Below are 21,531 nucleotides of genomic sequence, written 5' to 3'. Positions count from 1 at the left end.
GTCGACAGGAGGACGCTTTGGAGACGATGATCCATGGAGTCAAAACGCAAGAGGCTGAATTGATGCAATGTTGATCGATGGTGCTCAATGGAAGCGCTGGATGGAAGTGTGCTTGGCGATCTCTGCAAGTTGTTGTCCAGGAAGAAAACGTTGGAAGAAAGAAGGGTTTTGGAAGAGAAGTAATGGTGGAAGATGGAAGGGCTACTATGCTAGATCGTGGATTGAGAGAGTTCTAGTCTCGTCCGTGAGAAAAAAAAATGAATAAATAAATAAGAGAGCATGAGAGAGATGGAGAGATTAGAGGATTTTTTACTCTCCCATCCACTTTCTAATCTCCTTTCACTCTTCTTCCACTTGGCCCTCTTTTTCCCATCCCATAATCTCCCTCTTTCTCCCATCAAATCCTTCCATTCAGCATCTTTTATGCGCATGACCCTGTAACACCCTGTATTCACAATTACATAGCAAAATGGAATTAATTAAATCAAAAATATTAAATTGAAACCAACAATTAAATAGAAATTCAATGCATAATTACAGCTCGATCACACTCCCCAACTTGCACTTTTGCTCGTCCTCGAGTGAAAGAAAACAAAAACTATTATGCTTATCACTCCTTTAGCTTAATTTAACCACTTAGAAGCAAGTAAAATCATCATCAATGAATCAATAGCAAGGACCCTTAAGCATGTCAATAAAATCTAACAGGAATCTAAACAAAGAACAAGAAACTCTTCAAAGTTAGCCATCTCGAACTCATGCATTCAAAATCATTCATCTTAAGCTATGTCATAATGTTCAGGTGTTACACAAGCCCACCATTCATTATCATGCTTCAATTTTTTTTATTATATATATATATATAAACTTCTTCAATCCGTGTGATGTCCTGACCCCTTAAGCTTTCTAGATGGATCATTTAGCAAGCTTTGGGTTAATTACTCTCAAGCCAGAGGGCTTTAGGGAATTAGGTGTAAAAACACCCGTCGAACTTACTTACTCAACCCAAATAGGCTACAAGTCAAGACTAGATTAAAGAGTCAAATTTTTTTTTCAACATTCCAATCGTTTTATGCGAAGCTCAATGTTCGTGACAGAGAGACCCGGTTACTGAGTAGAAAGTTTTTTTTTTTTCGAATAGACATTCCAATTGTTTGACGTAAAACTCAATGTTTGTGACAAAGAGGCCCAGTAACTGAGGAAGCCATAAATGCATGATTTTGAAAAATTCTCAACCACAAAGGCTTGCATAGTTACACATGAATCATCATAAACATTCACTAAAGATGAAAATCCATATCTCAAGCAAAAATTTAACCAACAATGGAAGAGAAATAATATTCTATGTTTAGATAATTGGTAAAAACATCAACAAACTCTAGAATCACCTGTTATAACTCCTGATAATGACATTGAATGCTCTAGATTGGGAAATTTTCAGCATGAATTCGCAATAAAGATCAGAGTTCAAAGTTGTGCCCTCCCCAACTTAAATGATATTGTCCCCAATGGCATGCAAAAGAATATGACACTATAAAACTATGGGAAACAAATAAAAACAAAGGAAAGGAGCAATACAACCTTGTGAAGTGGAACACTACGACCATCAACCCGCACCTGCCATGGCTATCTACTGTCTACTTGAAAAAGTAAGAAAAATAAAAACCGAAGCAAAATGGTGAGTTGCCTCTCACAAGTGCTAAGTTTACTGTCTTCAGCCAGACAAAGAGTGGGGGCTCAAGAAAACTCATAAATCGGGTCAATCACGTCAATAGACTCAATGACCTCCCCATCTGTAATACCATCCACATAGGGTTTAAGGCACTGCCCATTAACCTAAAAAGAGTGCCCTGTTTTAGGATTTTGAATAGTAATAGCACCATGGGGCGACACTTTAATGACCACAAAGGGGTCATCCCATCGAGAACGAAGCTTACCAGGAAAGATGCGTGATTTAGAATTGAAAAGCCAAACTTTCTGGTTAACCTCAAAAGACTTACGGATAATATGTTTATCATGAAAAGCCTTTGTCCTAGCCTTATAAATATGTGTGCTCTCATACGCATCATTGCGCATCTCCTCCAACTCTAAGAGTTGAAGACGACGGGTGGAATTAGCATTTACAATATCAAAATTAAACTGTTTAATGGCCCACAAAGCACGGTGTTCCAACTCGACAGGTAAGTGACAACCTTTCCCAAATACCAATCGGTATGGGGACATGCCAATGGGAGTCTTGTAAGCAGTACGGTAGGCCCACAATGCGTCATCAAGTCTCAACGACTAATCTTTCCTATCCAGCCTAATCGTTTTCTTAAAAATGCACTTGATCTCCCTATTGAACACCTCTACTTGACCACTGGTCTGCGGATGATAAGGTGTGGCAACCTTATGAGTAATAGAATACATCTTCAACAATGTCCCAAAATTCCAGTGCTCAAAATGAGAGCCACGATCACTAATAATGGCATGTGCAAATCCAAAGCGATTGAAAATATGGCTCTGTACAAACTTAACCACCACCTTGTGATCATTGGTTCTAGTGGCCAATGCTTCAACCCACTTTGACACATAGTTTACCGCAACCAAAATATACTCAAAGCCGAAAGACAAAGAAAAGGTCCTATGAAATCTATAGCCCACACATCAAAGATCTCAACAACTACAATATGATTAAGGGGCATCATATCTATATGAGACATATTTTCGAATTTCTGACACTGGACACAATTACGACAAAACTCATGGGCATCTCTAAAAATAGTAGGCCAAAAGAAACCACTCTGTAAAACCTTGGCAACAGTTTTCTTGCCACTAAAATGCCCTCCACATGTAAGAGTGTGACAAAAGGTAAGGATACTAGTAAACTCACTCTCTAGGATACAGCGATGGACAACCTGGTCAGGACAATATTTGAACAACTCCGGATCCTACCAATAATAGAGCTTTTGTTGGGAGAAGAAGCGGTCTTTCTCTTGCATAGACCAACCGGCAGGAATCTTCCCAACAGCTAAATAGTTCAGTATATGAGCAATCCAAGGAGAAGGAATATAAGAAACCGCAAACAATTGCTCATCAAGGAAGGATTCCCTAACCAACTCAGTGGTGGAGGGAGACTCAATTAAGGTCCTAGACAGATGATCTGCTACCACATTTTCAGAACCATTCTTGTCCCGAGTTTCTAAATCAAACTCTTGCAACAGAAGAATCCATCTAATCAATCTAGGTTTGGTGTCTTTCTTGGCAAGTAAATGCCTAAGAACAGCATGATCAGAATACACCACAACCTTGGATCCTAAGAGATAAGACCAGAATTTATTGAGAGCAAACACTATAGCAAGTAACTCTTAATCAGTCGTGGTATATTTCAATTGAGCTTCTGAGAAGGTCTTACTAGCATAATATATGACAATGGGTTTCTTGTCGACTCTCTATCCTAACACAGTTCCAACCACATAGTCAGATGCATCACACATAATATCAAATGGCAGCGACCAATGCGAGGGCTAGATTATGGGTGCTCTAGATAATGAAGCTCTAAGGGTATTAAAGGCTTGGAGGCAGGAATTGTCAAGGATAAAATGTGCATCCTTGGCAAGCAGATTGCACAAGGGTCTGGATATATGGCTGAAGTCTTTAATGAACTGCCTATAAAAGCCAGTATGGCCTAGAAAGGAATGGACCTATCGAACAGAAGTGGAGGGTAGGAGGTTGGTAATCAAATCAACTTTAGCCCTATCAACCTCTATCCCATGTTGAGACACAATGTGATCAAGCACAATCCCTTGTTGAACCATGAAAGTGGCTCTTCTCCCAACTTAAAATCAGATTTGTCTCAATACAACGTTTCAGGACTTTAGTAAATTTTAGGAGACAATCATCAAAAGGCAACCCAAATACAGAGAAATCATCCATGATGACTTCATGAAACTCCCCCACCATGTTAGCAAAGATAGACATCTTGCATCTCTGGAATGTGGCGGGTGCGTTACACAAACCAAAGGGCATCTGCCTAAAAGCGAATGTACCATAGGGGCATGTGAAAGTGGTTTTCTCTTGGTCCTCTGGGCACACAGACACCTGATTATAACCCGAATAGCCATCTAGGAAATACTAATGGCTTTAGCCTACTAATTTCTCAAGTATTTGGTCTATGAAAGGGAGAGGGAAGTGATCCTTGTAGGTGATAGCGTTCAATTTTCTATAATCAATGCATACCCTCCAACCTGTGGTTGTACGAGTAGGGACCTTATCACCCTGGTCGTTCTCAACGACAGTGATGCCCGATTTCTTAGGCACAACCTGAGTGGGACTAACCCACTTGTTGTCTGAGATGGAGTAAATAATGCCTGCATCTAATCATTTTACCACATATTTCTTGACAACTTCGTGCATGTTAGGACTCATTCTCCTTTGCATATCCCGAAAAGGTTTAGCCCCATCATCACAATAGATATGATGCATACAAATTGATGGGCTAATACCCTTCAAATCAGCCACGGACCACCCGATGGCAGCCTTATATTCTTTGAGAACACCCAATAGTTTACATTCTTGATCAGATGTCAAGCTAGAGGCAATGATGACAGTTAATGTCTCATTTGATCCCAAAAAAGCATACTCCAAAGAGGCTGGCAATGGTTTAAGCTCAAACACTGGTGGGGACTCAATAGAACTCAATAATGGCTTCTCAGCCAGGGGAGGAAGTGACTGATACTTGACAGTCCATGAAGGACGATCAAGAGGAGTAGGGGCATCTAATAACGCATTGACCTCAGTAGTATACACATCAATATCAAAATCATCACCTCCACAGAAGGTCAGACACTACTGCAATGGGTCATCTGCTAACATCACCGGTGTGCACTCTGCTACTACCTCATCTATAGCATCAATAGAAAAATACTCTTCCTCACATTGGGGCCCTAAAGAAGCATTAAAGATGTTCAATTGGAGCTTCTTATTATCAAAAGAAATATCCATTGCACTTGATCTACAGTTGATGCAAGCATTGGCAGTAGCTAAGAATGGATGTCCTAAGATAATCGACTGTGGTTTCCCATTAGTTTGTGTTTTCATGTCAAGGACTAGGAAATCCACAGGAAAATAGAGCTCATCTACTTTAACCAATATATCCTCAATGAAACTTCTAGGCACTTTAATGGAACGGTCAGGAAGTTGAAGAATAACCTGTGTAGACTTCAATTCTCCAAACCCAAAATGATCATAAACCGAGCTAGGTAAAATATTAACACTCGCCCCTAGATCAAGAACCACTCGCTCAATAGCAAGGTTGCTAATGGTGCAAGATATAAGAGGGGCTCCTGGATCTTTAAGCTTGTGGGGGAGTTGATTAGACAAGACTGAACTAACCTATTCAGTAAGATGGATAGTCTTAGGAATGTGGGTCTTCAGCTTATGCTTTTGAGTGCATAAGTCCTTCAAGAACTTAGCATAAGCTGGAACTTGCTTGATGGCATCTAGAAGGGGGAGGTTGATCTGGACTTGTTTGAATAATTCCCTCATCTCTTCCATTCTTACACCTTTCTTGCCAAACGCAGAAGAAGATGGAGATTTTAAACAAGAGGGAAAATGGGCTCTAGGCATGTAAACATCAGGGTTGTTACCTTCCCCAACTTGTTCAATCTCATAGTTCTTGGAAGCTTGGGAAGCTTTAGGATTGCTTTCTGGATTCACCTCTTTCTCAAAATTCTCTGCAGGGGAACTCTGTTTAGGGGTTCCCAATACTCGACCACTCCTTAAAATCATGACTACCTTAGCTTGTTCATGGAAAACTCGGTTACTACGCTGACTGTTAGGATTTCCTACCACTTGACTTGGTAGTTGGCCTTCTTCTCTCCTACTTATGGCATCAGCTAACTGATCCAATTGAGTTTCTAGCTTAGTGAGAGATTGAGTATGGGAATGTAAGAGCTAAGTGTTCTGGTCTAACCCATTCAAAGCACACATCACCTTTACCTCTAATGATGAACTCATAGGTGGTGGAGGAAGTGGTTGTTGTGGCTCTCTATAGGCATTCTGTTGATTGGAAAAATTTTGCCTATAGGGTGGAACCTGGAATCCATTAGGTTGTTTCCAACCAAGGTTTGGGTGGTTCCTCCAACCAAGGTTATAGGTATTAGAGAATGGATCATTACCCGGTTTAGAGAAACTACGTGCAACCTGGGCTTGTTCTTGAACATATTCAGGGAATTGCCCAGCTAAGGGACAATCAATCATATAATGAGAAGGATTGGCGCAAAGAGTGCACACATCCTGAAAGGTTTGAGGAGAATTTGTTGGCCTAGGAATCTGCCCTATAGATAACAAAGGATTTAACTTCTGAGAGAGCATGTCCACTTTGGTGTTTCTGGCCACAAATTGACCCGTGGGGGCCACCTTTTTTTTGGGATCCAGTCATGGGAATTTCAGTCCTAGAGGCCGACACATGATGCAATGAATTCTCACTAAGGGTCTCAAACAATTGCCAAGCCTCATTCTCACTCTTATGCATGAATGCACCTCCACAAGAAGCATCCACCATCTGTTTTATGTCTATCAGTCAGTACATCATAAAGCATTGAACTAGCTGCCACTTAGGTACAGCATGATGGGGACACTTTCTAATCAGGTACTTAAGTCTTTCCTAGGTCTCATGAAATTGATCACCATCAATTTACGAAAAGCTAGTGATGGCTCGCCTAATTTGATTGGTCCAACCTATGGGGAAATATTTTTTCAGAAACTCTTGTTGCATCTGCACCCAAGTAGGGATCGCTACAGCATCCAAGGAATTGAGCCATTATTTGGCTTTATACTTGAGGGAAAATGGGAACAAGATCAACCTCAGAGCATCTTCAGAAAATTCTGGATTTTAACAGTTGAGCATATCTCTAAAAATTCATCCAGATGTTTGTAGGGTTCCTCATTGTTAAGTCCATAAAAAGAAGGGAGCATCTGAATAACACTGGACTTAATCTCATATTGGGCTGCCTGAACAACAGGAACCCTAATGCATGAAGTTGACGTATAGGTCGAGGGAGGGAAGTGTTCACTCAATGGGCGTTGGTTTGGTTTGTTCTCTCCTATTCTTTTATTTTTCTGAATTAAATGCAAAGTTTTCTCAATTTCAAAGTCTAAATCGGTCAATGTAGGATGACAGGAACGACGACCAAGCATCAACTAAACTAAAAACTATAAAAAAAACTGACAATAAGACTCACAACCAAGATGGGAAGACATAAAAAATTAAACTAAGCAAATCAAATAGAAGAGATAGGGTATATACCTAAAACGCCTAGCTCCAATGACGATTGATCCTCACTTGAACTTTGCCGCATCCAAGAATGAATAACCTACACAAAGAAAATTACACATATGATCTTAAGGGGAAGGGAGAATAAAATTCTGCTTTAACAATGATGAGAACAAAATAAAAGAATGGGAAAAAATGTGCAAGGTGGATGAATGCAAGTTCAACAAGTTAGGCTGAATATGGCGTACTCGTCCTTGCTCTGCAAACTGGGCTGCCTGCAAAACAAAATAAAAGCAACTTAGACTGAACTAAAATTAAACTAAAAAATAAATTAAAAAGAAAATTTTTGATTGTGTTATTTTTTTTTTTTTTTAATCTGAAATTAAAACAAAAACAAAATAGAAAAATAAACAACTAAATCAATCTTAGCAACAGTGCTTCGGTTCTTGGCAACGGCGCCAAAATTTGATCGTATCGTTATGCGGCAAAAAATAAACCCTAATTAGAACTAATTGGAACAGTGATAAATAAGGATCGAATCCACGGGGAGCTGGAAGGCTAAAATGCTAAAGATGAAATATAGTCGTTTCAGGTTTTGATTAAACTAAAAAAAAAAATAATAACTTAATTAATTATAAGGGATACTAAAAATAAATTTGAGAGATGAAAGAGAGAGACTGTCTTCAGGTTTTGAATCCACATTGATTCATTAGTTAATTTATGACATACACTTACGGTTCATTACAGCTACAAGCCTAATGACATCACAAAATGATAAATTGCAATTCGACCTAATTATAACCTATCTTGCCGATCACTATCATCTTTCGATTTTTCTTAGCACGCTTAGTTCGGTCAGTTATAGACTATCATCAGTTTCAATTACAATCACAGGAATACCATTGCTTGAATAGAGAAGATGAATCACATAAACAAATTCCCTAAACTAGATTTAGCAATAAAATCCATTCAATGTAATAAAATTATAAGTCTTAACATCAAGCAATCAAATGTATCATCCATAAATTTAATTAACAAAATTCAATGTTTCATCTACACCTAAAGACAGAAGATACTTAGCCACTCAAGGGGCTAATCGACAGGGGCAACAATGGTGATCTTCCATGGTGATGAAATGCATGTGGAGAACTGGAGCGCTACAATGATGGATGAAGCTGTTGATTCGTGATGGGGTTGCAATGCGGTGAAGACGACACTACTGAAACAATGATGGCAAGGTTTCTCCACTTGGGCTCCCAAGATAAAATGAAAGAAGAAGAAAGGGATTGAGAAGAGAAGAGGTCTTGTCCGTGAGAAAAAAAATAGAATAAATAAAAAAAAGAGCGTGAGAGAGATGGAGAGATTAGAGGAGTTGAGATTTTGAAGCTAGATAGAATCGTGTGGGGTGAGAGAAATGAGATAGAGATAGTTGGGAGAGAGAAGGAAAGTGAAAGGGACATGTGGAGAAAGAGAGAGAGATTCTAGGAAATTGGGATTTTTTTTTATATTTTATTTTGGGAAGAGAAGGGGGAGAGAGTGATTGGTGAGGAGTTCTAAAAGGAGAATTTAGGAGAGAGAGAGAGATAAGTGAGAAAAAGGGAAAGAGAGCTCTCCACGTGAATAGGGGAAAAGAGAGAGATTATGGGATGGGAGAAAGAGAGCCACGTGGAGGAAGATTAGAAAGTGGATGGGAGACTCAGAAATCATCTTTTCGAAAATATCGCTCCATCTTGGCCCCGGATGGACCCAATCCAAGAATTAAAGTTGTTCCAATTAATGTTATGGACGATATGAGCCCAATATCGAATATTTTCTGAAAATATCTCAATTTTTTGAAATTACGATTATGCTCTTAGTGCTTGATTTTCCTTTGCTGCCCAATTTCTTGGTCATACTTCTAATTTGAGGAATCTCTTCAATGGCCTTGGGTCTTTAGTGAAACTTCTTCCCATCTCGCCCTTGATCACATGTGAGTTGATCCATGGGTAGACCGGTGCCTAAATTGCATCAAATCCTTTCATTCAACATCTTTTATGCACATGACCCTGCAACACCCTACAATCACAATTACATAGCAAAATGAAATTAATTAAACCAAAGATATTAAATTAGAACCAATAATTAAATAGAAATTCAATACATAATTACAACCCGACCAGACTTGCAAGAATTCATAGTGAGCAGCTTAGGTCCTTTGCATAACATCACCTGGGCTCCACATTATGCAACCAAATGTTAGATCATTTTGAGCAATCCATAAAAACCAAGCAATGAAACTGCAATGCCCGCTATCTCCCTACACTTTCCGAAATATACTCCAATTTCTAATCCATTGTTGTTGAGTGAAATCACCATAATGGGGGATTTTAAGGGATAGATTACACCCAAACTAGTTATGACTTATACAAGGGTTATGTTGAAACTATAAGGAAAAACTAAGGATCATCAGTTATGTTGTTAACATTTATTACTAAATACTAATGAGATTGTCACATATTTGAGTCTTTGTATGCTTAAGAATTTAGGACATATTTGAGTGTTTGAGACATTGATTGCCCATAACCATTAAGGAACTAAAACCAGACCATCCAGTTATTAAATGGAACTAGATCCTAGTTTTGGGACTGTTGAGTAAATAGGATGGTTTTGGAAGGGGCCCCTTGGGATTGGACTAGTAGCTGTCCCAATTACCTAGAACAGTCTTGTTTGACACGCCTAGATCAGGATCTGGATTGGATTCGGAGTCAGTCCCAAAAATCCTATAATTGGCCCCTCATATCTGAAACCCAATGATCTAATCTCAACTCTAGAATCGGACAATCCAGAATGAATAGAATCGGAATCGATCATGACCGATTTCAATCTAAATCGGTTGATTCGACCAATCCCATTCTGATTTTAAAACCATGTCGGAGAGGAACCTAGTTGTTTAAAACGGTCCTCTTACATTCACAGGGTTACATGAATGTAATGTAAGGTAATAGAAAGCTTGTAGGTTGAAAAAAGGCTAAGAAGTGCAATACCACCTCCAATTTGAAGCTCAAACTAATCCTTCCAAAGCAGAGAGTGGAGCAACTTATTTTTTGTTAAGTGGGAAGCACAGTTCAAAATTGGGTTTTTCTTTTTCTCCTTGTAATTTGACTGCTTCCTTTTCCTTGAAAACAAAGCTCTATTATCATTCAATAAAGGTTTTAAGAATTAGTTGTGAATTGTATTGGTGAATCGATGGCCATGATCGATTCAACAAATCCTTCTCTTTTACTAATCGATTCTGGATAATTCCCGATCAATTTCGGCAATTCAAATTGAAATTGACAGTGACCAATTCGATTCTGGACTCCGATTTTTAAAACATTGCATTGAAATGATCTTTATCATGTTAAACTCTTTACCTTTACCAATCGATCCTTCTCTTTTACTTTGTCGTTTTAAACTAGATTACCGGCCAATAAACTTTGATATGATAAACTCTTTATCTCAATCACCATCCATTAGGTTCCCACGTCAATGATATCACCACCCAAGATAGAACAAAGAAGCAGTGTAAGAGAAGATGACCAAAGCTCATATGTGCAATAGTTGACCTCGAATTTCTTCAACCTCAAAGCCGTATGGGAATATACGCAGCTCCACTATGGCGATCTTAGGTTCTACTCTCGCCCCGGTAATCAGAGGACTTAACAGGAAGCAAAAGCAAATTGAGAATAGTGAAAAGAGAGTTTGCTATAAACTATTCGGAATGAACAATCTACAGTGCAAAGCATAAGGGTGCCAAAGGCAAAATTCCTTGAGTTACACCATTGTAAAAACAAAGAGACCGGAAAGTAAAGATAAGTAAAAGTGCAATTGTGGTTGAGTTGCATCAATGAAGACACTCTCCTTAAGGTCTAAAACGCCTCCTATACCAGTACAACCGGGGTTCTTTACGTTTTACCTCCAAGATAAATCAACTACCAAACCTTGGTCTTATGCACAAAGACTTTGGTTATAAAGGAGAGCAAGGGTAGACTCACTAGATAGTTTGGAAAACGATATTAATGCAATCGGAAAACCATTGTCTCTATTCAAAAAATCTTAAAGAACTAGGCAACACCCCCTCTCTATATATAGGAGAGGAAGAGACAATACTAAGGGTATCTTCAAGAGACATGCCCTAACATCATGCCTTTTTCTAAAATACTTCTTTGTTGACCATTCAAACAAGTCGTCCAACAGTCATACCTATTGGTCATTTAGGTGTCTATTGGTGCCTATTAGGAAACGACATAATCCTCTAAATATTTCGAATCTTTAATCAAATAAAAAATCCAACACATCGAGTGATAGATTTGGAGATATCTTGAAATGAGACTACAACATCATTGAGTTGGAAATCAAAGAGACGGTAGAGATGGGTGTGGGATCGTAGGTGAGGAGCTGAGGGTGCATTCCGAAGATGCAGGGTTGTGGTGTTGTAGGTGGAGGCGGAGGTGGCCACAAGAAGAGGAGGGGGCATGGGGACAAGGAAAGGGATGGTGTGGAAAGGGGCGGAATGGGGCCACAGAAGGTGCTAGGAATGAACAGGGATGGTGGGGAAAGGAATTGCAGCGGTAGGAGTTGGGGTCAGGGTTGGTTGTAGAGGGGGTTTGGGGACAGCAAAAGCGATGGTGTGGAAAGGGGTATGATGGGTTGCAAAAGGTGTTGGGGACGGATATGGATGATGGGTAAAGGAGTTGCAGTAGCAAGGATTGGGGTTGGGTTGGTTGTAAAGCGGGGGGGGGGGGGGGGAGGTGTTCTACCGCTACAATGCTTTACCTCCTGTTGCTAGAAAACTCAACTCAGTCTCTCTACCCCTTCCTCTCGCTAGCTCCACCTCAAACCGTCCTCGCTCCCCTTCATTGTCCCCACCCCAACCCTTCGTCTTCTTCTTGGGTGGACCCGCCTCTGCTTCCTGTCCCCCCCCATTTTCCCCCACCCCGGTGAACCTACAACAGCCCCTCCGTTTTTGCTCACTCTCCCCCTCCCTCCCCTATGCTCTTTCCCTATTCACTTCCATCATTGAAGGAAGCATGGTAAACTTGGGATTATAAATGAATAACCTCAAACATACTATCAAAGAAACATGATATACCTCAAGCTTCATATTTTGGGCATATTTGAGTATTTGAGATTTTGATTGACCATAACTGTTAAGGAGCTGAAATCGGACCATCTCGTCGTTATTAAATGGGATCAGATCCTAGTTTTGGGATCCCTTTGAACCCGAACCAGTAAGAAACTAACATGATTTACCTTGAACTGTCTCATTTGACACTTTGGAATCGATTCCAAAAACCTTAAAATTAGCTACTCAAATCTGAAACACAGTAATCCGGTTTCAAAAACCCTAAAATCGACTGCTCTAGAATGGGCAGAATTGGGATCGGTCATGGAATTCGATCAACCCAGTTCTGATTTTTGAAACCATGTCGGTGAGGAACCTAAATGTTTAAGGGCTGTCCTCTTTCATTCACAGGTGTACATGTAATGTAAGCTATAGAAAGCTTGTAGGCTGAAAAAACAGGTTAATAACAAGTGCAGCATCTGCAATTTAATTTGGAGTTCCCACTAATCTGTCCAAAGCAGAGAATGGAGCAACTCATTTTCTGCTAAGTGGGAAGCATACTTCCAAATCGGTTTTTTTTTTTTTTTTTTTCTCTCTCTCTTTCTCCTTGTAAACAGAGCTCAATTATCATCCAAAACATGTCTAAACTGTCTATTACATGTTAAAACTAGCTTACCATCCAGATTGTTTCCCTTCCTCCACCTCTTTTCTCTTTTCTCTTTGTTTTTATCTCTTTATCTCAATCACTATCCATTAGGTTCCACATCAATGATATAACAGCTCAAAGATAGAACAAATAACAGTGCAAGGGAATCTGAAAAGAGTTCATATGTGCAGGCTGAGGGAGGTAACATGTTGGTGTCACCCCTCCCAAGTGCAATAGGTTGGTGACCTCCATTGCACTTGGGAGGGGTGCCCGCCTAACATCTTCCCAAGTGGAAGAGTGTACGTCATAATTTGTGGCAGAGGGGGTATGCGTTTGCGCGGCCCTTACCATTTCCAAAAGTTAAAAGCCTTTATTGATCTTCTTCTGTCTTTCATAGATGGTTTAATTGCTAGTATTCTCTCTGTAATTCAAAGAGTGGCTACTTAATCATTTGGATTCATTAAGAGGACTTGATTATCAGTAACATTCCACAGACTGCACGATTTTGACCCACCCAGTCATGATCCCAAGAAGACAAGTAACAATCCTCAGCCCCCATCAATAACTTAACAATATCCGCTAACAGTTCTGTGAGGAAATATAACTTATGAATTCAGACAAAAGTGAATGAATGATACATAGAAACATAGAGAACAAACAATGTTTTGGGTTTGGGCATCAGAGAAGGCATAAACATGGGAAGTGAACACTGACCGAATCCCACATCGGCCAGAGAGGGAAGAGGAATGTCAAGACAAAGCTTATAAAAGGCAAACAGAGACACGTAATAAAGCATACCTTTCTCGGCCTTTTGGCTAAGATCAAGTGTAGTATCTGTTCTTATCAGTTTAATATCTGATACGTGGGTCATCGACCCACATGATATTAAATTAATTTTTCTAGGGGGAAGTCTCAGCACGGTAGCTTGCTGCCGGGGTCTTCGAGCGTCGCCAATGCGTTGCACTACTGCACGGGCCTGGCGCACCTCTACCAATTCAAGTTTAAAATTTTTTACAAGAAAGATCCTGATCGGTTGATGTCTAAGAGAGATTAGAAATAAAACTCTCAGTTGATGTCTAAAAGAGATTAGAAATAAAAGAGATTAAAAATAAAACTCTTTTAGCAGGTAAGGAATCATATGGTGGTGGTCTGTAATAAACGCTGGTAAAGGACTTGTATCGGGGAGGAGAGGCAGGATTCTAAAGGGACAGATTAATTTTGGACCTATTGAATGGAATGGTTCAAAAAAGCGCCTCTTGGTGTGATGTGTACATCCTGTTATTCCCGTCCCTTGGCGGCTTGGCTGCCCTTCCTTGAGTTAATTAGCCAACTCGTAGTGGCTTATGGACCCTCCATGGGAGATAATCAAAAAAGAAGAAAATAATAAAAAAAACAAGGGATGGTTTTGGGTGCTTGTTTAGGACTGATTGTTAAAAGAGACGGTTTTGGGAACTAGTTTTGAGATCAATTGTTAAATAGGATTGCATGGTTTTGAGATGAGTTTCCCAATGGGTCTAGAATTGAAAGCCCAATAAGGAAAGCGCTTGAGCCAAAACTGTTAGGTCCCATTTAACATGCTTAAATTCATTATTTAGGATGAGTTTTTTTTTCCCCGTAAATAAAGGTCTATTCAAAGACACGTGGTTTGGATGTTGGGTTACAAAGCTCCATCATTCACGGAGTGGACTTCAGCCAAACTGTTGTACACATGATAGACAAGGTCTTCTTGGCTAAAGATTCCGCGACAAAGTTGGATTCCTTAGTAACATAGGAAAATGAACATTTAACAAAGTATGAGGCTAAATGAAGGATATTTGCAATGATTGGCTGCGTTGATACAGTAACTGACTGTCTTGAGCCCTAAAGAGAGGAGATCAGGTCTTTGCAATCAGATTCAACCATGATAAAATCCACGCACAGCGAAATGGCCTCCAACAGCCCACTGTGGATGGCTAATGATCAAGCCAATCCGGCAATTTTTATGATCGGCGTTCCACGACGCATCACTATTTAGTTTATAGAAAGGCTTAGGAGACGGAATCCAGCTATGGGCTTGGGCCGGATGCTCACCACTTCGACTATCGATGGATGAGGATGGAAATGGGCCTTGGGCTTGCAAGAATTCATGGTGACCACCTTGGGTCCTTTGCATAACATAACCTGTGCCCCACATTTTGCAGCCAAATGTTAGATCGTTTTGAGCAATCCACAAAAACCAAGCAATGAAACTGCAAAGCCCGCTATCTCCCTTAACTTTCTGAAATATACTTCAATGTCCAATCTATTGTTGCAGAGTGAAATCACCATGATGGGGAATTTTAAGGGATAGATCACACCCAAACTAGCTATGACCTATATAAAAGTTATGTTGAAACTATAAGGAAAAACTAAGTATTATCCGTTATGTTGTTAACTTTTATTACTAAATACTAATGAGATTGTCACATATTTGAGTCTTTGTATGCTTAAGAATTTAGGACATATTTGAGTGTTTGAGACATATTTTGGTAAATAGTGTTTGAGACATTGATTGCCCATAATCATTGAGGAACCAAAACCATACTATCCAATTATTAAATGAAACTAGATCCTAGTTTTTTCACCAATTAATAGTTGAACATAATAGGTACATTAGTATCCATACAATCCGATTTAGAGCGGTTTAGTCTGGCATAATTAGCTAAGTTATCAACTGGATGGAGATAAAGTCTAGGTTGTTTTAGAATAATTATAGACTTATAGACTTAAATAAAATAAGAAATGAGTTAATATCAAATAACCAACTAAAAAGTTCCCAAGGTCATTGAAACTCTTCCGGGGATGTCAATGGCCTTGGGACTGTTGAGTAAATAGAACGTGTTTGTACCCAAATTTCACAAATTGGGATTCGTTTATACGTGGCATAAGGCCGTGCATTACACGCTGCCATCAAAGAGTTATCCTTTTAAATTTGAATAACCAAGTGGAAAGGTGGGACCCGACATGACAATAGATGGTGGGAGGTTACAAACCCCACATGGCCACATGGCGCAGGAGATTAGCACTTTGGAATGAAAGTGACCCCAATACAAGGAAGCAGGTGGACGTGTTGGTTATAGGAGTTACCAAATGAATATCTTCTATATAAGACAAAAGCCAAGCAAAAGAGAGGGACATCCAACGGATCAACAAAACACTCTAGTTTTTATCTTTATTTTATCCTTTCCTTTTTTATCTCTTAGGATGTAGTCTTTCATCCTGCTCTGTAATTTTTGCTGGAGTTGGATTCCAGCCACCAATGCCTCATTGGCTTGTGTTTCAAGGGGCACTCATGTAGGTCTTGCTTGAAGAATAACTCCAGCACCTATGTCTTTTGGCCCGTGTTTCAGAAGACAACCATCATCATCAAGTTGCAAACTTCATCAGTCCATGGCTGGCAGAGTTGTGGAAGCTTCATCAAAACTATTTTTGAGAGATGCTTGGAGAACAACTCCAGCAATCTTGTCTTTTGGCCCCTGTTTCAGAAGGCGACCATTAACATCAAGTTGCAAGCTCCATCAATCCATGGTGGCAAAGTTGTGAAGCTTCATCAAATTCGTTTACGTGAGATTATGCTATCTGGTCGTAGAACGCTTGTATGTAAACGCTCAAGTCGTAAATCTCATCAATGTCGATTTTGCAAGTTGTAATGACTCCAATCGGATGATGCAAGTAAGCAATTTGATCTTCAATCTTTTTCATTTGCTTCGTCCATCGCGATTTGCTTTTACCCAAAAGACCTTAGAGTTACTCAGGCACGGAAGGATCCCCTTCTCGTCCTGGTTAGAAGTTAGAACAAGCCGTTTTTGGCCTCTTAGAACAGGCCATTTTGCCAGTCAGAACAGGCCGTTTAGGCCTGGCTAGAAATTAAAACAGGTCGTTTTGTCTTAGAACAGGTCGTTTAGTCATTTGGAATAGGCTGTTTCGTCTCGGTCGGAAGTTAGAACGGGCCATTTCGTCCTGGTTGGAAGCCAAGACAGGCCGTTTCCAATTCCGTTTGGGCTTGCGTCAAAGGCTCTGGCACGCCCGCGCTACCTCCCCCATGTGCTTTTTGCCCCTGTGTGTAGGTGTTGGATTTTTCACCAACACATTTTGGCACGCCCGGTGGGACTCCAGAAAGCAAAATCGTGATGGTTCGAGGAAGAAGAAATGCCGATGAAGGGAATCCTTTCCAAATCAGGCAGTGAGAATTTGCTCAACCAAGGGCAATTCTCGCTATCAATGAACACTGAGAGGCCGTAGCCCATCGGCAAGGGGCACGGTTTACGTCCAATAGAATTTGGGTGGTTCGAAGAGAAAGGTACGCCACCAAGCAAGGGGCAAGTCTTTCTGTTGATGCTGTGATAATCCATCGTGCCTGCGATTAAGGCCGAGATGATCCATTGGCATCGGGTGACCTATCATGCTTCACCTACCTTCCTAAATCGAAGTTGATTCTCACATTCCTGATGTAAGCAGCAGTGGTTTCTCTTTTTAAGATTTTGTTTCGCCGATGATGCCATCAGAGAGTCAAAATAAAGACGGACTGAAGTTTCCATTAGGTGTGAAATCAAGAGCCAGAGGACCTTCACCTTTTCATGGCACCAAACCATGGAGTCATGGTCCTTCATTTCCAATTCTAGTGGCGTAAAATGTGCGTCATATCGATCGACTCGGTATTCAGTTTGCAAAAAAAAGAAAAAAAAGAGAGGGCGGCAGAAATTTGCCGCATAGCCACCTTTTTCACAAGAGAGTAGGCTGTTACAAAAAAAAAAAAAAAAAGGAAAAAAAAGAGGAAAAAATGGAAAATCTGAGGTATACTCAGAGCAAGAGGCCAATTTACTCGGCTTAGTGGAGTACGAGACGTGGGTAGTTAAAGATAAATTTGGTTCTCTCTCTTCCTTCCATCATTAGCAAGAGAGTGAGGGACACGTGTCCTCCATCAGATTCACTCTCATCTCCCGATTATCTCTCTCTCTCCCCTCACTCCTAAAACTCCCTCTTCCCTAAAATCTCTCCCAACTTTCCTACGTTTCTCTCTCCCTAAATTATCTCTCTTTTCTCTCCACATGCCACCCACTACTTCCATCTCTCCTAAATCCCTCCCAATTTTCCTAGAATTCCATCTTTCTCGCATATGGTCATACGGGTGTGGGATCCATCATCTACAAGTGTCCTTAAACGATATGGTTATCAAGGAAAGTGGTTACGGTTAGTCATTAAAAAAAAAAAGAAAAAGAAATCTTTATGAGATGGGTTGAAGACACATCCTCTCTCAACAAGTCGCCATTAGATTTGTTTCTCATGGCAACGCAATGTAACTACCAAGAAGACGTGGGTGCCCTCTATCAAGTGCTATGTTTCTGTTGTTCGTTCCCCAGTCCAACTTTCAAGTACCAGTCAAGCACTTGCAAGAAGAAACAGAGAGAAAAACTGGAATCAGAAACACCATGAAGCATACGATGGAGATCCGACAATGCTCGCTCTTTTTCTGCCTTGCGCCGCTGAACTCTTTGGTGCGAGTGGTATCCCTTTAGTTGCTTACTCACCGACCGGAGTCACATTTGGCGTCACTGGTAGCATTGCTAAGCCTATTCAATCCTTGCATGGCATTGAAAAAAGGTTTACTTTGCCAGTTTCACTCCTCCACTCCATGGTACTTTGTTTCTGCAAGGTGATCCCAGGATGACCGAGACAACAATCAAGTGGAGGACTATTCATGTGGGACCACTTCAAGAATGGAGCAATTGAGAAGGGATTATTTGTGCTTTAAGGTCGTGTATTACACACTGCTAAGTGATTGGAAAGAGGAAGAAACCTCATTCTAGAGGAGAAGAAAATAAGACCGATAAGATCAGGTCCACAATCCCATTCGAACTCGTGTGGCCTCGTTCAAACAGGATTGTGAGGGGCATTGTTTGTACCCAAATTTCAAAAATTATTATTCGTTTATACGTGCCATAAGGCCGTGCATTGCACGCTGTCATCAAAGAGTTACCCTTTTAAATTTGAATAACCAAGTGGAAAGGTAGAACCCGCCATGACTATAGATGGTGGGAGGTTACAAACCCCACATGGCCACATGGTGTAGGAGATTAGCACTTTGGAATGAAAGTGGCCCCAATACAAGGAAGCAGGTGGAAGTGTTGGTTATGAGAGTTACCAAGTGAATATCTTCTATATAAGACAAAAGCCAAGCAAAAGAGAGGGACATCCAACAGATCAACAAAACACTCTAGTCTTTATCTTTAATTTATCCTTTCCTTTTTTATCTTTCAGGATGTAGTCTTTCATCCTGCTCTATAATTTTTGCTGGAGTTGGGTTCCAGCCACCAATGCCTCATTGGCTTGTGTTTCAAGGGGCATTCATGTAGGTCTTGCTCAGAGAATAACTCCAACACCCATGTCTGTTGGCCCGTGTTTCAGAAGACAACCATCATCATCAAGTTGCAAACTTCATCAGTCTGTGGCTGGCAGAGTTGTGGAAGCTTCATCAAAATCGTTTTTGGGAGATGCTTGGAGAACAACTCCAACAATCTTGTCTTTTGGCCCGTGTTTCAGAAGGCGACCATTAACATCAAGTTGCAAGCTCCATCAATCCATGGCTGGCAGAGTTGTGAAGCTTCATCAAATTCGTTTCAGTGAGATTATGTGATCTGGTCGTAGAACAGTTGTACTGTAAACGTCAAGTCATAAATCTCGTTAATGTCAGATTTTGCAAGTTGTAATGACTCCAATCGGATATAGACTGCAAGTAAGCATTTGATCTTCAATCTTCTTCATTTGCTTCGTCCATCGCGATTTACTTTTACCTAAAAGACCTTAGAGCTACTCAGGCACGGAAGGATCCCCTTCTCGTCTTGGTTAGAAGTCAAAACAGGCCGTTTCCGGCCTCTTAGAACGGGTCATTTCGCCAGTCAAAATAGGCCGTTTCGGCCTGGCTGGAAGTTAGAACAGGTCGTTTCGTCTTAGAATAAGTCGTTTAGTCATTTGCAACAAGCCGTTTCGTCCCGGTCAAAAGTTAGAATGGGTCGTTTCATCCTGATTGAAAGCTAAGACAGACCGTTTTCGGTTCCGTTTGGGCCTGCGTCAAAGGCTCTAGCACGCCCGCGCTACCTCCACCAGGTGCATTGTGCCCCTGTGTGTAGGTGTTGGATTTTTCACCAACAGAACGGTTTCGAAATGGGCCACTTAGGATTGGAACTAGCTAGTAAGTAACTATTCCAATTACCTAGAACGGCCCCATTTGACACGCCTGGATCTGGATCTGGATCTGGATCAGATTTGAACTCGGTCGTAAAAACCCTATAATTGGCCCCTCATATCTGAAACACAACGATCTAATTAGGGATGTAAATGAATAGCTGAAATCCGTTTCCGAATTCGTGTCCGTATTCGTTTAGCACTATCCGAATCCGTCCGAAAGCTAAACGGATACGGATACGGATAGGCTATAGCTATCCGAAAAGCTATAGTTACATGTAAACAGATAAAATATCCGATCCGTATCCGTGTCCATATCCGTTTAGCACTATCCAAATCCGTCCGAAAGCTAATCGGATGCGGATGCGGATATAGCACTATCCGAGACGAATCCGATCCGTTTACATCCCTAGATCTAATCCCCAAAACCCTAGAATTGGCCAATCCAGAATGAATAGAATCGGAATCGATCTTGGCCGATTTCAATCTAAATCGGTTGATTCAACCAGTCCTATTCCGATTTTAAAACCATGTCGGGGAGGAAAAAGTTGTTTAAAACGGTCCTCGTACATTCATAGGGTTACATGACTGTAATGTAAGGTAATAGAAAGCTTGTAGGCTGAAAAAAGGTTGAGAAGTGCACTACCACCTGTAATTTGAAGCTCAAACTAATCCGTCCAAAGTAGAGAGTGGAGCATCTCATTTTCTGTTAAGTGGGAAGCACACTTCAAAATTGGGTTTTTCTTTTTCTCCTTGTAATTTGACTGTTTCCTTTTCCTTAAGATCGCTGAAAACAAAGCTCAATTATCATTCAATCAAGGTTTTAAGAATTAATTGTGAATTGTATCGGTGAATCGATGGCCATGACCGATTCAACCGATCCTTCTCTTTTACTAGTCGATTTTGGATAATTCCCGTTCAATTTCGGCAATTCAAATTGAAATTGACAGTAACCAATTCGATTCCAGACTCCGATTTTTTAAACATTGCATTCCCATACATCGGTTGAAGTCTAACCTTTGGCATGTTAAACTAGATTATCGGCCAATAAACTTTGATATGATAAACTCTTTATCTCAATCACCATCCGTTAGGTTCCCACGTCAATGATATCACCACCCAAGACAAAACAAAGAAACAGTGTAAGAGAAGATGACCAACGCTCGTATGTGCAACCAACCAAAATATGATATTATGCTTGAATTATTCTCGCTATAATGGGAAAGAAGAGCGACAACAGATGGAGGACAACATGAGGTGTGTCTCTTTTTAATCCCACATTGGTCAGCTACCGAAGGAGATTAGGGAGAGAAGTCCATAAATAAGGAAAAGCAAGAGAGATGAAAC

General features: G+C 40.4%; 2 non-coding genes across 2 annotated transcripts; both read left to right on the top strand.

Moving 5' to 3' along the window:
- Positions 1 to 13,173: 13,173 nt before the first annotated feature.
- Positions 13,174 to 13,331, top strand: LOC122644365. The gene has a single exon (XR_006330301.1). It is a non-coding gene; the product is annotated as a U1 spliceosomal RNA (small nuclear RNA).
- Positions 13,332 to 13,778: 447 nt separating this feature from the next.
- On the top strand, positions 13,779 to 13,974 carry LOC122644374. The gene has a single exon (XR_006330310.1). It is a non-coding gene; the product is annotated as a U2 spliceosomal RNA (small nuclear RNA).
- Positions 13,975 to 21,531: the final 7,557 nt, after the last annotated feature.

This window comes from Telopea speciosissima, chromosome 10 (assembly GCF_018873765.1).
Source record: "Telopea speciosissima isolate NSW1024214 ecotype Mountain lineage chromosome 10, Tspe_v1, whole genome shotgun sequence".
NCBI classification, from domain to species: Eukaryota; Viridiplantae; Streptophyta; class Magnoliopsida; order Proteales; family Proteaceae; genus Telopea; species Telopea speciosissima.
This window is presented reverse-complemented; position numbering and strand designations above follow the sequence as displayed.